This window comes from Lepus europaeus, chromosome 18, assembly GCF_033115175.1.
Source record: "Lepus europaeus isolate LE1 chromosome 18, mLepTim1.pri, whole genome shotgun sequence".
In the NCBI taxonomy this organism is placed as follows: domain Eukaryota; kingdom Metazoa; phylum Chordata; class Mammalia; order Lagomorpha; family Leporidae; genus Lepus; species Lepus europaeus.
Genome location: NC_084844.1, coordinates 73,071,359 through 73,089,970, shown reverse-complemented (window position 1 = coordinate 73,089,970; position 18,612 = coordinate 73,071,359). Strand labels below are relative to the sequence as shown.

General features: G+C 41.3%; 1 pseudogene; it reads right to left on the bottom strand.

Annotated features, from left to right (window-relative positions):
- Positions 1-18,612, bottom strand: part of LOC133777375 (serine/arginine-rich splicing factor 3-like) — a 391,636-nt pseudogene that overhangs the window by 354,686 nt on the left and 18,338 nt on the right.

Genomic DNA, 18,612 nt, shown 5'->3' with positions numbered 1-18,612 from the left:
TATTGATGTATGTGACAGGTTTTACGATATTACTATAAAATTTTAACATGCATGATTTCTTTCATAAATGTTTTATAATTTTTATTATAAAGATTTTTACTTGGTTAAATGTATTATAAATATTTGCTTTTATTTGTGATTATTGTACAAGGGATTTCTTTCTTGATTTCTCTTTTGATGAGATCACTGTTGGTACATAAAAATGCTCCTGTTTTTATTTGCTAACATTGTAACTGGGACTTTATTGACTGGGTTTATCAGCTCTAATAGCTTTTTGGTGTAGTGCGTAGGTTTATTTTCAGCTACAACATCATGTAATCTGACAGTATGGATATTTTGGCCTCCTCCTTTCTGATTTTGGTTCCCTGAGCTCTTTCACCTCCCAAATTTCTCTTGCCAATACTTGCGGAAATATATTGAATAAAAATGGTAAAAAGTGGACATCATTGTCTTGTTCCGTATCTGAGGGGAAAGGATTTCTGCTTTACACTTTCAGTACAACATTGGCCTTTATAATTTTGAGATATGTTCCTTTTATACCTAATTTGTGAAGAGTTTTTATCAAAAAGCAATATTAGATTTTATCTAATGTTTTCTGTGTCTATTGAGAAGATCATATGTTCTTTGTTCCTTATTCTGTTAATGAGATTTATGAGGTTTATTGATTTGCAAATGTTGAGTCTTCTTTGCATCTCTGGATGAAATCAAACTGATTGTGATGTATGATCATTTTGATTTAGCATTGGATTTGATCTATAAGTGTTTTGTTGAAAATTTCTGCATTTATGTTCATCAAGGATATTGGTCTGTAGTTTTGTTTTTATATTGTATCCTTGGCTTTGGTATAAGTGATGCTGGCCTTTTGAAAAGTATTTTTCATGGGTCTGGCACTGTGGTGCAGCGGGTTAACACCCTGGACTGAAGCACCGGCGTCCCATATGGGTGCTGTTTCGAATCCCAGATACTCCACTTCCAATCCAGCTCTCTGCTGTGGCCTGGGAAAGCAGTAGAAGATGGCCCAAGTCCCTGGGCCCCTGCACCCACATGGGAGACCCTGAAGAAACTCCTGGCTCCTAGCTTTGGATTGGCGCAGTTCCGGCCATTGCGGCCAATTGGGGAGTGAACCGTCGGATGGAAGACCTCTCTCTCTCTCTCTGCCTCTCCTCTCTATATGTAACTCTGACTCTCAAGTAAAAACTAAATAAATCTTTTAAAAAAGTATTTTACAATGTTCCATCATTTTCAATATTTTGCAATAATGTGAAAAGTGTTGGAGTTAGTTTTGTAGAATTTAGTAGTAAATCCATCAGGTCTTGGGCTTTTCTTTGATGAGAGACTTTTAATAACTGTTTCAGTATTATTGCTTGCTATAGGTCTATTTATATTTTCTATATCTTCTTGATTTAATCTTGGTAGGATATACAAACCCAGGAATTTATCCATTTCTTTGAGGTTTTCCAATTTGTTAGCACACAGTTGTTCAAAGAAGTTTCTTATGATCCATCATATTCTGTGGTATCAGTTGTAATGTCTACTTTTCTTCTGTAATTCTATTTATTGGAGTTTTGTCTTCTCTCCTTATTAGTCTGAGTAAAATTTTTCTATTTTGGTTATCTTCTCAAACAATCAGATATTTGTCTTGTATCTTTTGTATCTTTTCATTTTCAACTTTATTTTCTATTATTTTTTATTAAACTTTTATTTAATGAATATAAATTTCCAAAGTATAGCTTATGGGTTACAATGGCTTCCCCCCTCCCATAACTTCCCTCCCGCCCGCAACCCTCCCCCCTCCCGCTCCCCCTCCCCTTCCATTCATGTAAAGATTCATTTTCAATTCTCTTCATATACAGAAGATCAGTTTAGTATATATTAGTAAAGATTTCAACATTTTGCCCATATAGCAACATAAAGTGAAAAAACTACCATTGGATTACTAATTATAGCATTAAATAGCAATGTACAGCACATTAAAGACAGAGATCCTACATAATTTTTTTTTCAAATTAATTAATTTTCTATGCCCTTTCCATTTTAACACCAGGTTGTTTTTTTTTTTTCATTTCCAATTCTCTTTATATACAGAAGATCAATTCAGTATATAATTAGTAAAGACCTCATCAGTTTGTGCCCACACAGAAACGCAAAGTATAAAAATACTGTTTCAGTACTAGTTATAGCATCACTTCGCTTTAGACGACACATTAGGGACAGATCCCACATGGGGTGTAAGTACACAGTGACTCCTGTTGCTGACTTAACAATTTGACACTCCTGTTCATGGCGTCAGTAATCTCCCTAGGCTCTAGTCATGAGTTGCCAGGGCTATGGAAGCCTTTAGAGTTCGCTGACTCTGATCTTATTCCGATAGGGTCATAGTCAAAGTGGAAGTTCTCTCCTCCCTTCGGAGAAGGGTAACTCCTTCTTTGATGGCCCCGTTCTTTCCACTGGGATCTCACTCCCAGAGATCTTTCATTTAGGTCTTTTTTTTTTCCATGATATCTTGGCTTTCCATGCCTGCTATACTCTCATGGGCTCTTCCGCCAGATCCGAATGCCTTGAGGGCTGATTCTGAGGCCAGAGTGTTGTTTAGGACATCTGCCATTCTATGAGTCTACTGTGTATCCCGCTTCCCATGTTGGATCTTTCTCTCCCTTTTTGATTCTATCAGTTAGTATTAGCAGATACTTGTCTTGTTTGTGTGATCTCTTTGACTCTTAGACCTATCAGAGCTATCAATTGTGAGCTGAAATTGATCACTTGGACTAGTGAGATGGCATTGGTACATGCCATCTTGATGGGATTGTGTTGGAATCCCCTGGCACATTTCTAACTCCACCATTTGCGGCCAGTCCGATTGAGCATGTTCCAAATTGTTCGTCTCCTCCCTCTCTTTTTCCACTCTTAGATTTAACAGGGATCACTTTTCAGTTAAAATTTAAACACCTAAGAATAATTGTGTGTTAATTACTGAGTTCAACCAATAGTACTAGAACAACAACAACAACAAAAAATACTAAAAAGGATAAAGTATTACATTGTACATCTAGAGTCAGGACAAGAGCTGATCAGGTCATTGTTTCTTATAGTGTCCATTTCACTTCAACAGGTTTCCCCTTTGGTGCTCAGTTGTCACCGATCAGGGAAAACAAATGATATTTGTCTCTTTGGGACTGGCTTAATTCACTCAGCATGATGTTTTCCAGATTCCTCCATCTTGTTACAAATGACAGGGTTTCATTGTTCCTTACTGCTGTATAGTATTCTATGGAGTACATGTCCCATAATTTCTTTATCCAGTCTACTGTTGATGGGCATTTGGGTTGGTTCCAGGTCTTAGCTATTGTGAATTGAGCTGCAATAAACATTAATGTGCAGATGGCTTTTTTATTTGCCAAATTAATTTCCTTTGGGTAAATTCCAAGGAGTGGGATGGCTGGGTTGTATGGTAGGGTTATGTTCAGGTTTCTGAGGAATCTCCAGACTGACTTCCATAGTGGCTTAACCAGTTTGCATTCCCACCAACAGTGGGTTAGTGTCCCTTTTTCCCCACATCCTCTCCAGCATCTATTGCTGGTACATTTCTGAATGTGAGCCATTCTCACCGGGGTGAGATGGAACCTCATTGTGGTTTTGATTTGCATTTCTCTGATTGCTAGTGACCTTGAACATTTTTTCATGTGTCTGTTGGCCATTTGGATTTCTTCTTTCGAAAAATGTCTATTGAGGTCCTTGGCCCATCTCTTAAGTGGGTTGGTTGTTTTGTTGTTGTGGAGTTCCTTGATTTCTTTGTAGATTCTGGTTATCAACCCTTTACCTGTAGTATAGTTTGCGAATATTTTTTCCCATTCTGTCGGTTGCCTCTTCACTTTCCTGACTGTTTCTTTTGAAGTACAGAAACGTCTCAATTTGATGCAATCCCAAATGTTAATTTTGGTTTTGACTGCCTGTGCTCCTGGGGTCTTTTCCAAGAAGTCTTTGCCAGTACCTATATCTTGCAGGGTTTCTCCAATGTTCTCTAATAATTTGATGGGTTTTGGGTCATAGATTTAAGTCTTTAATCCATGTTGAGTGAATTTTTGTGTCAGGTGAAAGGTAGGGGTCTTGCTTCAGGCTTCTGCACGTGGAAATCCAATTTTCCCAGCACCATTTATTGAATAGGCTGTCCTTATTCCAGGGATTAGATTTGGATCTTTGATCAAATATAAGTTGGCTGTAGATGTTGGGATTGATTTCTGGTGTTTCTATTCTGTTCCATTGGTCTATCCATCTGTTTCTGTACCAGTACCATGCTGTTTTGATAACAACTGCCCTGTAGTATGACCTGAAATCTGGTATTATGATGCCTCCGGCTTTGTTTTTGTTGTACAAGATTGCTTTGGCTATTCGAGGTCTTCTGTGTCTCCATATGAATTTCAGCATCATTTTTTCCAGATCTGAGAAGAAGGTCTTCGGGATCTTGATGGGTATTGCATTGAATGTATAAATTGCTTTTGGGAGAATAGACATTTTGATGATATTGATTCTTCCAATCCATGAGCATGGAAGATTTCTCCATTTTTTGGTATCCTCTTCTATTTCTTTAAGGTTTTGTAGTTTTCATCGTAGAGATCTTTAAAGTCCTTGGTTAAGTTTATTCCAAGGTATTTGATTGTTTTTGTAGCTATTGTGACTGGGATTGATCTTAGAAGTTCTTCCTCAGCCGTGGCATTGCCTGTGTATAGAAAGGCTGTTGATTTTTGTGCATTGATTTTATAACCTGCTACTTTGCCAAACTCTTCGATGAGTTCCAGTAGTCTCTTAGTTGAGTTCTTTGGGTCCCCTAAATAAGGAATCATATCATCTGCAAAGAGGGATAGTTTGAGTTCTTCCTTCCCAATTTGTATCCCTTTAATTTCTTTTTCTTGCCTAATATCTCTGGCTAGAACTTCCAGAACTATATTGAAGAGCAGTGGTGAGAGAGGGCATCCCTGTCTGGTACCAGATCTCAGTGGAAATGCTTCCAACTTTTCCCCATTCAATAGGATGTTGGCCAGGTGGAGTTTTTCAAATGTGTTTGATTTCAGGATAGCCTACTTCTTCATTTTTTTTTTTGACAGGTAGAATTAGACAGTGAGAGAGACAGAGACAGACAGAGAGAGAGAGAGAGAGAGAGAGAGAGAGAGAGACAGGTCTTCCTTTTCCATTGGTTCACCCCCCAAATGGCCTCCACAGCTGGTGCGCTGTGCTGATCTAAAGCCAGGAGCCAGGTGCTTCCTCCTGGTCGCCCATGTGGGTGCAGGCCTCAAGCACTTGGGCCATCCTCAACTGCCTTCCCGGGTCACAGCAGAGAGATGGAGTGAAAGAAAAGCAACCTGGACAGAATCTGGTACCCCAACCAGGACTAGAACCCGTGGTGCCGGCGCCGCAGGTGGAGGATTAGCCAAGTGAGCCGCGGTGCTGGCCAGGATGACCTACTTCTAAATACTTAAGGCCTTTGGACAATGCACCAATGAATAGAAGATTTTTCTCCCATTCTATTTCTCCCTCTGTCACTGACATGCTGCCTTCCATGTAGAAGCAAATAAGCATTTTTGTAACTAAATAAGCATTTTTAAAAGATTTATTTATTTATTTGAAAGGTAGAGTTAGAAAGGCAGACAGAGAGATCTTCCATCCACTGGTTCACTCCACCAAATGGCCACTACAGCTGGCACTGGGCCAGACGAACCCAGCAGCCAGGAGCCTCTTCCACGTCTCCCACGTAAGTGCAGGGGACCAAGGACCTGGGCCATCCTCTACTGCTAATAGGCTCACAGCATTCAACAGAGTTCTCAGGCACATAGCATCAAGTTTCTCTCCTGCTTGCATCTCAGAAGGACCACAACTCCAGGCATGTTAGTACAGAGCTGGATTGGAAGTGGAGCAGCTGGGACTTGAACTAGTTGCCCATATGGAATGTCAGCACCACAGGTGGAGGCTTTACTCACTAGGACACAGTGCCTGCCCCTAAATAAACATTTTTAAAAGTGGAGAAACACTTGCTAAAAATATTTATCCACTGTCTTGCTAGAGTGCTTTAGCAACTTTCTGTTTTCCCCACCCTTTTATTCATTGTTTTTTTTTTCTTTTCTTTTTTTTTTTTTTTTTTTTTACTTTTGACAGGCAGAGTGGACAGTGAGAGAGAGAGAGACAGAGAGAAAGGTCTTCCTTTTGCCGTTGGTTCACCCTCCAATGGCCGCCGCGGTAGCGCGCTGCGGCCGGCGCACCGCGCTGTTCCGATGGCAGGAGCCAGGTGCTTCTCCTGGTCTCCCATGGGGTGCAGGGCCCAAGCACTTGGGCCATCCTCCACTGCACTCCCTGGCCACAGCAGAGAGCTGGCCTGGAAGAGGGGCAACCGGGACAGGATCGGTGCCCCGACCGGGACTAGAACCCGGTGTGCCGGCGCCGCAAGGCGGAGGATTAGCCTGTTGAGCCACGGCGCCGGCATATTCATTGTTTCTTAAAAGAATGATGTGTTGGGGCACAGCAGGTTAATGCTTTGGCCTGAAGTGCCAGCATCACATATAAGCACTGGTTCAAGTCCCAGCTGCTCCACTTCCTATCCAGCTCTCTGCTATGGTCTGGGAAAGCAGCAGAATATGGCCCAAGTCCTTGGGCCCCTGTACCTGCATGGGAGACCCAGAAGAAGCTCCTGGCTCCTGGCTTCGGATCGGCACAGCTCCGGCCATTGTGGCCAAGTGGGGAGTGAACCATCAGATGGAAGATCTCTCTCTCTCTGCCTCTCCTCTCTGTGTAACTCTGACTTTCAAACAAATAAGTAAATCTTAAAAAAAAAAGAATGATGTGTTTTGTGCTTCTTTGCTGAACTTCCACCATCAAAGATGGGAAAGCTTCATTGGGTCATTTACTTACAGGTGCCAGAAAAGAACGTATGTCTGTCTCCTAAGCAGAATTATAGCTTACAAACAGATCCTGCACCTGTGGTTGTTGAATGTTCAGTTGTTTACCTCTGGGGTTTTCTTAAGCAAAAATCTCCTTTAAATTTTTTTCAAAATTAATTTATTTTAAAGGTATAGCTATAGAGAGTGAGGGAGAGACAAAGTGAAAGATCTTTCATCCACTGCTTCACTCTCCAAATGGCTGCATTGCCCATGGCTGGACCAGGCTAAAGCCAGGAGCCTAGAGCTCCAACTGGGTCTAAGACTTGTATGCAAGGACACATCTGCTGCTGCTTTCCTGGTCATATTAGCTGGATTAGAATTGGGGCAAACAGGACTCAAATGGTTCCCATATGAAAAGCTGTCATTGCAGACAGCAGCTTAACCCACTGTGTCACAATCCCAGATCCCTCCAAATCTTTTATATGCACTGTATTATGATAGCTTTCTCCATATTCCTAAGAAAATCTAATATCTTGAGGCCGGCATCATGGCACAGTAGGTTAATCCTCTGCCTGTGGTGCCGGCATCTTATATGGGTGCTGATTCTAGCCCTGGCTGCTCCACTTGCAGACCAGCTCTCTGCTATGGCCTGGGAAAGCAGTAGAAGATGGCCCAAGTGCTTGGGCCCCTGTACCCATGTGGTAGACCTGGAAGAAGCTCCTGGCTATGGATCGGTGCAGCTCCAGCCATTGCAGCCACTTGGAGAGTGAATCAATGAAAGGAAGACCTTTCTCTGTCTCTCCTTCTCACAGTCTGTAATTCCAACTCTCAAATAAAATAAATAAAATCTTTAAAAAGGGCTATATTTAAAAAAAGAAAAAAAAAGGAAAATCTAATATCTTTACTTTTTCAGTTCCACAAAAGGCTCGGAAAAATCCCAATACACCATCTTGTTATGCTTCCCATACTAGTTTAAGGCTCATTGTTCACAGAAAACAAAGTCCCCTACACATTTTTTAATCTCTTTTTAAAATTTTTTAAAAATTTATTTGACAGGTAGAGTTATAGACAGTGAGAGAGAGAGAGACAGAGAGAAAGGTCTTCCTTCCATTGGTTCACTTCCCAAATGGCCGCTATGGCCGGTGCTGTTCTGATCCGAAGCCAGGAGCCAGGAGCTTCTTCCTGGTCTCCCATGTGAGTGCAGAGGCCCAAGCACTTGGGCCATCTTCTACTACTTTCCCAGGTCATAGCAGAGAGCTGGACAGGAAGAGGAGCAACTGGGACTAGAACCTGGTGCCCATATGGTATGCCAGTGCTGCAAGGCGGAGGATTAACCAAGTGAGCCACAGCACTGGCCCCTAATCTCTTTATTACTTAACAATTATATTATAAAAGAAGGAGAAGTAACAGGATAAGCTGCTTCCTGCAATACTGGCATCCCATACTGGAATGCAATTTTGAATCCCATCTGTTCCACTTCTGATCTACTTCCCTGCTAATGTATGAGCAAAAGCAGCAGAGGATGGACCAAATACTTGGTACGTGCCATCCCTATTGGAAACCCAGATGGAGTTCAGGGCTCCTGGATTCAGCATGACACAATCCTGGCCATAGTAGTCACTTAAAGACTGACCAAACAGATGGAAGATGTCTATCTTTCTATCTTCTAAAAAAATAAAATACATCCATTCTTAATAATGGAAAAGAAGAAATAATCTAAGTACAAACTCCTGTCCCAAGCAAATGCGAGCCATTGAACATGAATTCATGGATTCACTTGGCTTTTTTAATCAGAATTTTTAAATTTTATTGGTGAATGTAGGACTACCCATGTCCATATTCCTATTACAGATCCTCTTATCGTTTCTGATGTCACAATACATAGAGTTGCCCTGGGTATCTAATTTTATTTATGTAGTTAATTATGTATTTCCTTAATAATTTATTCTTTTGAATTCCAGGGAATGATACATAAAAACAGAACCACTGGGTGCTGGGTTCTAGTCCTGGTTGCTCCTCTTCCAGTCCAGCTCTCAGTTATGGCCCAGGAAGGCAGTGGAGGATGGCCCAAGTGCTTGGGCGCCTGCACCCGCATGGAAGACCAGGAAGAAGCACCTGGCTCCTGTCTTTGGATTGGTGCAGAGCCAGCCGTGGCAGCCATTTGGGGGGGTTAACCAATGGAAGGAAGACCTTTCTCTCTGTCTCTTTCCCTCACTGTCTAACTCTATCTGTCAAAATAAATAAATAAAAAGAAAACAGAACCTCTTCACTTATTTATTTTTCAAATGCTTGCAAAGGCCTATAACTTATTTAAGAGTCAAAGACAGAAAGGGAGAGAAAAGACAGAGACTATGAGAGAACTCGCATTCACTGGTTCAGACCTCAAATCTGTGCAACAGCAAAGCCTGTTCCAGACCAAAAACAGAAGTAGGAACTGAATCTCTCCAACAAGTAAGAAATCAGTGCCTGTGTGTGACCCAATTAATAAGCATTGAAACAATTAATAAGTGCATGTATAAATGTCTAGAGAAAAACAGTTTGTAAAATCAGAGAGAAGGGCTAGTTAGAATATAGGGGATGTATCTAACAAAAAATAGCCTTATTACAATCAGAAATTGAACAGTTGGTAATTCTAACAAAAGATTCACCAAGAGAAAACAAGAGGTAGATAAATGTACATATGACAGCCTTCTGTGCAGACTGCAGAATGCCTGCACTTGAAAAATTAGTGAGAAGTGTTCTACACAGTCAACATATGTTGAGCTCTTTCTGTCGCAGCCTCCCTGCCCAAAGTGCACTGACTGACCTGTAGGCTCTGATTTAAGGGTTTTACCACCGTCCATGGCTCTGCTCCTAGCTACAACTTGGAGATCACCTCAGGTTTCCTAATGCAGTGCCCTGTTAATGGGAAATAAAACTCAATGAAATCATGAAGTTAGATTTTTGAAAGACAACAGCTTGGTACCAGGAGCTGTGTACATTTGAATCCTTCCCCCATTCTTCTTGGCCTCAAATTCTATGCTTACCCACCATTTAACATTATAAAGCATTGATTTATTTGCCACAGGGGAAGCAAGTGTTCCATTTGGGCATGAGAGAGGAATGTCTCTCACCAAAAGAAAGCAGGTTGCTGTAGGTTTCCAGCATCACATCCCTGCACAGGGTCCTCTGAGCATCGTCCAGGTCCTGTCATTCCTCCTGAGTGAAGCACACAGCCAGGTCTTCAAATGACAACCCCTGTAATAGCACAGTTTTGCTCCACATGTCATTTCTGTCACAAAATAAAAAGACCAGGAATGCATCCTTCTGTGTATATCTTATATGCCTCTGATTTAAGATACAACTTACTTTGTAATCTGTATGGCAACGGAATGCCAAATCACAATGAAAATATCTTGCTTCCATATTAATTTTATAATTCCAAAACCAATATAAAAGTTTCCCTTGTTATTCTGGAACTGATCTTTCTCCTAATGATTCTGAAAGGAGCTCACATTGTAATTTGTAGATATAAGTATAATACATGACTGAATTAACACATTGGATGAGCTATAAAACATGTTCAATATTAATCAGAACAAAGAATTTTTTAAAAACATAGATTTTGCTATATTATCAAGTTTCAGTTCACTGAAACACAAAAAATGCTTAGATCTTGTGGAAGAATTTGTTTACATGAATATAAACTACATAGGTGGCAGAAGTACAAAGAACATAGGCCAGGTGATAGGGTTACAGAATGCATCACACCTAGGTCAGTTTTCCTGGGCTGTGAGGAGACATAAAGGCATTACATTGTTGAAGGGACTGATAATTAAGTGATATTTTACTTATAAACTTCATGTAATTCCAATAATAAAAATTTTATATGCTTGCTATTTTTGTAAGACTGCTTATGAGGGGCCGACTCTGTGGTGCAGTAGGTTAATCCTCCACTTGCAGCACCAACATCCCATATGGATGCCAGTTCTAGTCCCAGCTGCCTCTCTTCCAATCCAGTTCTCTGCTATGGCCTGGGAAAGCAGCAGAATATGGTCCAAGTGCTTGGGCCACTGCACCCCCATGGGAGACCGGGAAGAAGCACCTGGCTCCTGGCTTCGGATCAGTTCAGCTCTGGCTGTTGTAGCCATCTGGAGAGTGAACCAACGGAAGGAAGACCTTTCTCTCTCTCCCCCTCTCACTGTCTGTAACTCTAACTCTCAAATAACTAAATAAAATTAAAAAAATAAGACTGATTATGAAATATGTTCATAAACATCTTAATATTTCTTCCAACAATCAAAATGACTGTTATTTTAATATGATAGTGATTGCTCACTTTCTAAAACACAGGATGTAAACAATGTAGTACCAATAAAATGTGGTAGATACTTCAATAGATTTTCATTTTAAATGTCATCTCTAGAGAGATAAGTGAGGAAGAACTACATGGAAATTACAAGGGAAATATAGAGTGAGACTTGGTCACTTACCATCACAACACACAGCAATAAAAAGACAGAACAGGAAACTCAGGGTACATAAGAAACAACAACAACAACAACAACAAAAAGAGGTGCCAGCATTGTGGTACAATGTCATATCCCATATTGGCACCAGTTCAAGTTTCAGCTGCCCCACTTCCAATCTAGCTCCCTGGTAATATACCTGGGAAAACAGCAGAAGATGGCCTAAGTCCTTTGGCCCCTGTACCCATGTGCGAGACCTAGATAAAGCTCTTGGCTCCTGGATTTGGTCTGGCATAGCTGGCCATTGAGGTCATTTGGGGAGTGAATAAAGGGATGGAAGACCCCTCCCCATTAACTCTTCCCTTCAAATAAATGAAATAAATCTTGAAAAAAAAGAGCAAAACATGAGAACAGAATTCACTATAATTTGTTGTGCATAGGGTGAACACTGTAGTTTAATTCCTTTCTGTGTGTATGAAGGCTGGGATAGACACTGGTATTGGAAGCTGAAATTGGCAGGAAAGAAAACAATATATGACACAAAGAAGTGAGATTGCTTTGGACACCTCACATCAGAAATTTCTGAAGTCAAATATCTGGAGATATTCAAATTGCAACTGGATATGTGATTTAGAGCTCAGGAAACAGATTACAGCTGCAGATAATGACTTGAGGGCCAGCAGAATCACATGAATATGTGAAGCCAACACAGTGAATGAAATGCTCAAACAGAAGCAAAAATAGAGCAACTGGACCAGGAAGGAATATAGAATGTGAGGAAAATATGACAATCATTTTAGAGGAAATGTGGGAAAACAAGAATTTTTAATGTTTCTTCCAGAGACATGGAACAATCTTAATAGTAAGAAATCTATTAATGAACACATAGGTTTCAAAAATTATTGTACCAAGTAAATCTTGAGAAGTACCTGGCATACTGCATCATATTAATGTAACGATGGAAACAAGCATCCAGTTAGACATTGAGAATGATTTTCAAAAATATTTTTCTTGTTAAACAGACCCTTAGTAAGAGAGATTTCAGTGCATTCTTGTTTAACATGACACACTGTATATTAACTAGCATCAAAAAACAGCAATAATTCAAGGGGAAACACTGGAAATGAAGATGCTTCATCAGCACAATTATTTAGCACTGTGTGATAGACATTAATCAACTCATAGAAACACACATGAAAATAATTATGGTTTCAATAAAATTTATATCAACAAAACCCAAGAATCTCCTGAAAACTACTTCTTTTTTTATTTGTTTTTTGACAGGCAGAGTGGATAATGAGAGAGAGAGAGACAGAGAGAAAGGTTTTCCTTGTAGCCGTTGGTTCACCCTCCAATGGCCGCTGCGGCCAGCGCATCGTGCTGATCCGAAGCCAGGAGCCAGGTGCTTCTCCTGGTCTCCCATGCGGGTGCAGGGCCTGAGGACTTGGGCCATCCTCCACTGCCTTCCCTGGCCACAGCAGAGAGCTGGCCTGGAAGAGGGGCAACCGGGATAGAATCCGGCGCCCCAACTGGGACTAGAATCCGGTGTGCCGGCGCCGCTAGGCGGAGGATTAGCCTGTTGAGCCTCGGCACCGGCTCTGAAAACTGCTTCTATTAAGAATGATACAATTATGGGGCTGGCCCCATGGCGCAGTAGGTTAATCCTCTGCCTGTGGTGCCAGCATCTCACATGGGCACCAGTTCTAGTCCTGACTGCTCTTCTTCCAATCCATCTTTCTGCTATGGCCTGGGAAAGAAGTAGAAGATGGCCCAAGTGCTTGGGCCTCTGCACCCCCATGGGAGACCAAGAAGAAGCTCCTGGCTCCTGGCTTCGGATCAGCACAGCTTGCGGCCACTTGGGGAGTGAACCAATGGAAGGAAGACCTTTCTCTCTGTCTTTCCCTCTCACTGTCTGTAACTCTACCTCTCAAATAAGTAAATAAAAATATTTAATAAAAAATGACACAATTAATTAGAATATAAACGTAACCAAAATTAGACATTTCAGACAGCACTTACAATGCTTATGTCTGACATTAAAGTTTCTGGCTTTCCTGTTCAGCTTAGGGACCTGACTCCAATTTCCTGTTAATGCAGACCAGGGGAGGGAGTGATGATGGCTCAATTGTGGGGGTTCCTTTCACCCACATAGTACACCTGGATGAAGTTTTTGACTCCTGTATTTTCCTAGTCCATCTCCAAACATTACAGGCATTTGGAAAGTAAGCCAGTACTCTATTTTTCTCTCAAATAAATACCAACATTTTTTAAAAAAGAGAAAAGAGAGATACACTGAGACCCTAATGGAATCAGAAATGACTTAACACAACTCTGGCTCTTGGTGGATGTGCATTATGAATCAGAAACAAATACCTGCTGACCCAACTGTAATAAATCAGCAAAGTAAAAGAAACATCACCACTAATAAAGATGGGGAGAACAGGAGTGACCATCTACATCACGTAGGGGTTACATATATTTATCAGGGTCCTTCAAAAAGTTCCTGAAAAATGGAATTATGGGAATTTTATTGCAAACTTTTTGAAATTTGTGTAGCTTTTTTTATAATTCACTTTTCCATTAATTATGATAAATCCTTATGTGTACTTAATAACAACCATAAGTAGGTAACCTAAGTGTAAGTCAAATAATATTTACCTCATAGAACTCAACTTTAGAAAAAGAAACTGGAAAACAGAATAACAGTAACATGTATTGGTTATAGTATAGGACTACAGGAAAATATTGATCTCATAAAAAAACCTAAATTATACAAACAAGGGAACAAGGGAATAGGAAGAAACTAGAAATTTAGGCATTCATGGACATGGAAAGCTCTCAAAGCATTCTTTTTTGCTTTTATCATTTAAGGTTGACAAGTTTGCCTACTATAGTCTTACCGGGAAAAAATACTATAGGAAATAATTTATAAATCCAGCACAATCATACTAAACTCCAACCTGACTTGAAGATGAAGGTTGTGATCATGACAGTTATTGTTAAAATTTTAAAATTAATCAGCTGGTTTCAAATGAATTATTTATTTATTTATTTATTTTTGACAGGCAGAGTGGTCAGTGAGAGAGAGAGACAGAGAGAAAGGTCTTCCTTTTGCCATTGGTTCACCCTCCAATGGCCGCCGCGGTTGGCGTGCTGCGGCCGGCGCACCGCGCTGATCTGATGGCAGGAGCCAGGTGCTTCTCCTGGTCTCCCATGGGGTGCAGGGCCCAAGCACTTAGGCCATCCTCCACTGCACTCTCTGGCCACAGCAGAGAGCTGGCCTGGAAGAGGGGCAACCGAGACAGAATCCGGTGCCCCAACCGGGACTAGAACCCGGTGTGCCGGCGCCGCAAGGCAGAGGATTAGCCTAGTGAGCCACGGCACTGGCTCAAATGAATTTTTTAATATAACAAGGTACATCTAAAAGCATCCTTTAAGTAAAACATTAGCAACAAAACCTGACAGAAACTCGTGTGTCGGAATCATATATTTAAGTATACTTTTAGAGTTATACTGTCAGAAATGACAAAACTGACATCAAAATGCTAGAAAATAAAAGCTGTGAAGATGCCATCTTATATTACAAACAGGAAATATGCTGATAAGGCAGTCCAGCCCAAAGAAGGCATGCTTGGTGGGGGTCTTGGTCAATGAGGATAATAGTTAAAGAAAGACATTTCTTTTTTTATTTAATATTTTTAAAGATTTATTACTTATTTGAAAGTCAGAGTTACACACACACACACACACACAGAGGGAGAGAGAGAGAGAGAGAGAGAGAGAGAGAGAGAGAGAAGTCTTCCATGGTTGGTTCACTCCCCAGTTGGCTGCAATGGCCAGAGCTGTGCCAATCCAAAGCCAGGAGCCATGATCTTCGGGTCTCCCATGGAGATGCAGGGGCCCAAGAACTTGGGCCAACTTCCATTTCTTTTCCAGGCCATAGTAGAGAGGTGGATTGGAAGCAGAGTAGCTGGGTCTTGAACTGGCACCAATATGGGATGCTGGCATTGCAGGTGGCGTATTAACCCACTACACCACAGTGCCAGCCCCAAAGAAAGACATTTCTAAGAAAAGTGATTCCTCAGAAAGCAGGGTGAGGGGCCACCAGGGTGCAGACTGAAGGACTCAGCAGAGTGTTTCTCATGTACAGGGCACAGGCCACTCTCTATGTGCCCCCAGGATGGTCATATTGCCATAAGATAGATGAAACAGTACTCCATGGCTCAGGTCTAAGGATCAAGAGAAGCCTCTTCTGGACAGGATACAAGTTTCTGGTTTCATTCACAGATCTTGGATTTGAGTTCAAAACTGAGAACAGATGAAACATCAGGGTTGTCTCTCCAGGTACGGGGTGAAGTTAAGATACACGTAGGGGAAGAGGAATTCTGGTATATGGTGATCACTACTGTGTCTTGTGGGAGAATCACACATCTTCTCCCAGGGGATTCTCCTCAGTAGGAATGAGTTGTGTCAATTCCTAGAAGAGCTTCCCTTGGTTCAGTGCCTTCTTTATTCTCCAGTCACAAGGATGAGCATTGCCATAAAGGTCACTCTAGCAGCTGAGGAACACAGATAATTTGACAACTCATCCTGAATGTGGAAGGCCTGCAGAGGCTGGAAGTCACTTGTCACCTAACTGTATCCTAACTCATTGTCCCTAATGTTCTGAGACACTGAGAAACAGAGCATCAGTTAAAGCAGTTCACCTTCATAGACAGACTTCACTACAAGTCCATGGAGAGTGGACTTTTGAATAAATTGTGTTGAAAACGTAAACAAAATAAAGTTACAAGTGAATCCATAGTTCAAATCAAGTGCATAACAACTTGAGAATTATGTGAGATGCATAATTAATAATCTCGGGTTAGGAAAGTCCATTCTAGTTGAAATTCAGTATCTAGAAACTGCATAAGCCAAAGTTGAGGAATCTCACTATCTAAATATCAAAACTCCTAAGGAAACAAAGTGCAAGTCAAACACATAAAGCTTTTACCTTTCTAACAATAAGAATTATTAGACCTTCATGTGAAAAAATAAGGAAAGAATTGGAATTCAAGTGGGAAAATAGGCAAAGCATTATATTTGCCCTATGCGCTCCAAAAGTCTTTAAATGTTGAAAAGATGGATAAATTGTGATAAATATTAAGAATCACAAATGAAAATATACTGATACTTCACCTAATATGTTTGACAAATTCAGCTGGAATCTCAAGCTGGATGAATCATGGACTTTGCCCTATGCAGCACGCTCCTTGATTTGTTAGTCGATTCTTTTAGAGTAATAAACTAGAATATGAGTGTGAAGACTTTTCTGAATCTTTTAACACTTGTGGCATCACTGAACATGACAGCCACATTAGAGATGTGAGGACGCATTTGATATCATAATAAACACAATGATGAGAATATCCTAATTTCACATAGCAAGAGAAAATATATAATTACAGCAAAGATTACCATGACTACATTTCCAAAGATCTACAGTCAAAAACATTATTGGAATTGGTAAACACGAGAGTACAAATATTTTCACTCATATTTTCAAAAACTTAAAAGTCACTGACCATTTAAACATGACAATAAAAATGTATAGAGTGGTTTATAATGTGTAGGAATAAAATATATTATGAGCATAATAAAGAAGCTGGAAAAAAAACTGGAATTACATCACTATAGTTATCTTATACATGAAGAGATACCTCTTGAAGGTAGACCATAAATCAAGTGTGACCACTGAGAACCACAAAACATCTTATTTAAAAAAAGCAACAATTTGCTGGTGCCGTGGCTCAACAGGCTAATCCTCCGCCTAGTGGCGCTGGCACACTGGGTTCTAGTCCCGGTTGGGGCACCGGATTCTGTCCCGTTTGCTGCTCTTCCAGGCCAGCTCTCTGCTGTGGCCCAGGAGTGCAGTGGAGGATGGCCCAAGTCCTTGGGCCCTGCACCCCATGGGAGACCAGGATAACACCTGGCTCCTGCCATCAGATCAGCGCGGTGCACCGGCCGCAGGGCGCCTACCGCGGTGGCCATTGGAGGGTGAACCAATGGCAAAGGAAGACCTTTCTCTCTGCCTCTCTCTCTCACTAGCCACTCTGCCTGTCAAAAAGTAAAAAAAAAAAAAAAAAAAACCCTGCAACAATTAGCCTACAAGAAGTATATAGGCCACAGCAAAACTTGAAGTCAAATCTGACAGGAAGGGCGATTCTTATTTTGTATAAATTATTCATATGCAGGGAGGTAAAAAATCACTGACACCCATCTGAAGCAATAGTCCAGGGCAGAGAAAATGAAATTATAAACATAGATGGCTGAGATTAAGTGCAGAAGACATTGTTATGGCAATGACAAAGCATTTGAAAAAATGAAATCTTGGGGGCCACCCAAGAGTGGTATAGCAGATAAGGCCACTACTTGTGTTGCCAGTACCCTATATGGGTGCCAGTTTGAGTCCCGGCTGCTCTGCTTCCAATCCAGCTCTCTGATGTGGCCTGGGAAAGCAGTACAAGATGGCCCAAGTCCATGGGCCCCTGAACCCATGCAAGAAAACCTGGAGGAAGATTTTGGCTCCTGGCTTCAGATAGGTGCTGCTCTGGCATTTGTGGCCAATTGAGGAGTGAACCAGTGAATGAAAGACTTCTCTCTCTCTCTCTCTCTCTCTCTGTCCCTCCTTCTCTCTCTGTGTAACTCTGATTTTCAAATAATAGGGACCAGTGCCATGGCAGAGTAGGTTAATCCTCTGCCTGTGGTGCCAGCATCCTACATGGGCACCAGTTCTAGTCCCAGCTGCTCCTCTTCCAATCCAGCTCTCTGCTATGGCCTGGGAAAGCAGTAGAAGATGGCCTAAGTCCTTGAGCCCCTGCACCCACATGGAAGATTGGGAAGAAGCACCTGGTTCCTTGCTTTGGATTGGCACAGCTCCAGCCATTGTGGCCATTTGGGGAGTGAATCAGTGGAAGAAAGACCTTTCTCTCTGTCTCTCCCTCTCACTGTCTGTAACTCTACCTCTCAAATAAATAAAATATTTTTTTTTAAAAATGGAGGCAAGCTACACCTTGAAAACAAACAAATAAAAAAAATAAGTCTTTAAAAAAAGACAGCAACCTAACACTAAAAAGTTTACAGAAATAGAATTAAAACAATTTTACTGGTGCTGTACGTAGCAGGTAAAGCCACCACCTGCAGTGCTGGCATCCCATATGGGTGCCAGTTCAAGTCCTGGCTGTTCCACTTCCCATCCAGCTCTCTGTTGGGACCTGGGAAAGCAGTAGAAGATGGCCCAAGTCCTTGGGCTCCTGCACCCA